The following is a 2996-nucleotide window of genomic DNA, read 5'->3' on the forward strand; positions in this document are numbered from 1 at the left end:
CCACACGAATTTGGGCACTCAGTCGGGTGCGGCAGTGCGCCTGGGTGGGGGCATGGGGGGCCGTTTCCGGCTGGCGGAGGTGCTGGCGGGCCAACTTTGCTGAGGCCCAAACAGATGCTAATGATTTTCCGGGAGGCGCCGGTTATCTCTGGCCCCAGCCGCCTGTGTGCGGGGCTGAGCCCGTCACAGACACCTCCTCGTCCTTCCCCCAACACCCGTCACACGAATTTGGGCACTCAGTCGGGTGCGGCAGTGCGCCTGGGTGGGGGCATGGGGGGCCGTTTCCGGCTGGCGGAGGTGCTGGCGGGCCAACTTTGCTGAGGCCCAAACAGATGCTAATGATTTTCCGGGAGGCGCCGGTTATCTCTGGCCCCAGCCGCCTGTGTGCGGGGCTGAGCCCGTCACAGACACCTCCTCGTCCTTCCCCCAACACCCGTCAGCCCAGCCAAATGACCACTTGGCCCCGAGTGGACGGTTGGGATCGCTCGCTGCCCCGGGTGCCCCTGGGACTGTGGCTGCATGGGAATATTTGCTCCTTGCCTACCCGGGATGCTCCTGCCTTTTCTGAACACCTCCCCAGAGGTTCCCCCCTCACACACACACGAGCAGGGAAACAGGTTCATGGAAGCCCATCCCAAGGTCATGCCGACCTATTGCCTGCTGAGTGGGTCACCCTTTCTGAGAGCCATCGGTCGGGAACCCGCAGTCCCCCTCGTCCCCCCTCGCGCAGGGGCCGGAGCCAGTTTCCAGACTCCCCGGTGGAAGTGCTGACGTGGCTCTGGGCAGCTGTCTGGGGCCGGGAAGCGGGGCAGATGTCACGCAGCCCAGGGGAGGAGGCGGCTCCGCAGGGAGGGCGGGCAGGGCCTCGGGCCGACGAGACTGCTCCCTCCTCCTCCCCCTTGTGCCTGGCTCCGTCGGTCTGTGGCTGGAGCACAGCCACAGGCCAGGATGACCTGCCTCTCTGTGGCTACAGACAAGTACTGCAACCGCTCTGAGCCTCTGCCTCCTGTTAGAGGAGAATAACAGCACCTGCTTTAAGTGGGTGTGATCCTCAAGTGAAAACAGAGGTGTGCAGAGCCCCACCCTAGTGGCGGGACACTGTTCCTGTTCAATAAATGTCAGCTATTATTGTTGTCGTCTTTGCAAGTGGCAACTTTAGTGTATCCCAAAGCAAAACAGTCCTGAGGGTGCCAGCTGGTTTCAGAGGTCATTCCAGCTAGCCTCCTGCCTCACTGCATCTTGCCTTCTGCGTTTCTCACGCCTATTTGGTTTTGTGCCTTCTCACTGCGGTGTCAGCCCCTCTTGGCTCTGCCTGCTGCCACGCTGCCCCCTCCCCCCTTTCCGTGTGGTTCCTCCTATCTGGCGGCCACATTGGGTCCCTCACAGCACAGCCCCCTGGGAACAGCAATCGATGGGGCGGAACAGCCTCCCTGACAGATGGACCCACGGAGGCTGGGCTGCCTCAGCAGAGCTCCCTAGGAAACCAGAGACAGGAGCTGAGCCACCATGGCTGCCTCCTAAATAGAAATGGGAGGGGGTGGAGAGATGAAGAGGAGGAAGACAAGCTTGCAACTAGCCCACAGACTGTGTCAGCCCTTTGGGAATGGGCCTGGAGGGGCAGAGCAGCCCTTACCCTTTTCCATAGACCCAGAATCCTCATGCGGGGGAGGGTTCTGTAGAGTTTGCCTGGAGGTGGGAAGTGTGAGTTCCTCTCCTGGGCAGGTGAAGGCTTTGCCAGGCTCCACATCATGGGCACTTTTTCTAACATGCCCAGAGGCTGGTGTGTAGGTAGGTGGGCAGGTAGGCAGCTTACCACATTCCTAAGGCCACAAGGGGCCTTTGAAGCCAGAGTGGCAGACAGGCCTTCTCTACCTGTGGGGGTGGGAGATGATTCGCATTGACCCCTGTATGTGTGGTGATGGGGGATGGAGAATACCTCCTGCCCCCTTCCAGGCTCCCAGATTAGTCACGGAAGTTTCAGAGTTTAACCCAGGGTTTCTCAACCTCAGCACTATTGACATTTTGGAGCCATTTAATTCTTTGTCCTGTGCATTGTAAGATGTTTAACAATATCCCTGGTCTCCAGTTTGTCCCCAGACATTGCAAAATGTCCCCATGGAGGTTCTCTAGTTCAGAACCACTGGTCTAAACTCAGGACCAGCCCCATGGAGGGGTAACCAGGACCTTGTGGGGATGTCAAAGATGTCTGCAATGGTGGGGGAGAAGGACCTTCCAAAACAGCCCTGTCCCCAGCTGTCTCATGTCCAGAAGGGTGGGAGATGCCCCCCCCACATAGCCCCAACTGCCAGGTTGGAGCAAACCATGCTTGCCTGAGATGGCAAGGCTGTTGGCGTCACTGCTCAGCTGCACCAGGCTTGGTGCCAACACTTTACTGCTGAGGCTACGAGTCATGAGGGTGGGGGAATGGGCATGGTCATGGGGACCAGCCAGGATGGATGATCAGCCTCCTCCCTTTCCTTGGTGCCCTGGCAATGTTTCTCCTGCCTCCCTCTAGGTTGGTGCTAGGCTGGGGGTGGGGCTGGCAGGTCTCAGGAGCCAGTGGAAGGCTACTGTTGGGAGTAGAAGGATTGTGGACACAGGTCCAGCAGTCCCAGCCAGCTGACAGCTGGGCCACCTGAGCACTGAGCTAGGACTGCCACCTCTAGGATGGTGGGAGGGAGGAAGGCACTGTGGGTTGGCTAAAGGATGTTGAGTCCCCCAACCCACAGCCCCTGAAAGAAAGGATTGGGGAAGGGGCTCCCTCTGGTCATTTTCTTCCTCTCCCTGCCCAGGCAGGCAGGCAGGGGAGGGAAAGCTCCCTAGTGCACAATCTCCCTGCTGGGAAGTCCCTATGTCCGTCTAACCTACTTCCTTTCTTCCTATAGCATCAACCCTACACTGGCCTGCATGTTCTGGCTCCAGCAGAAGCAGGGCCCAATATTTCATGCTCTCTGGTCAGGGTGTGCCCTCATTTCTGGGAAGAGAACTCTCATCCC

The sequence above is a fragment of the Galeopterus variegatus genome, unplaced genomic scaffold (genome assembly GCF_000696425.1).
Source record: "Galeopterus variegatus unplaced genomic scaffold, G_variegatus-3.0.2 Scaffold426, whole genome shotgun sequence".
NCBI lineage: Eukaryota > Metazoa > Chordata > Mammalia > Dermoptera > Cynocephalidae > Galeopterus > Galeopterus variegatus.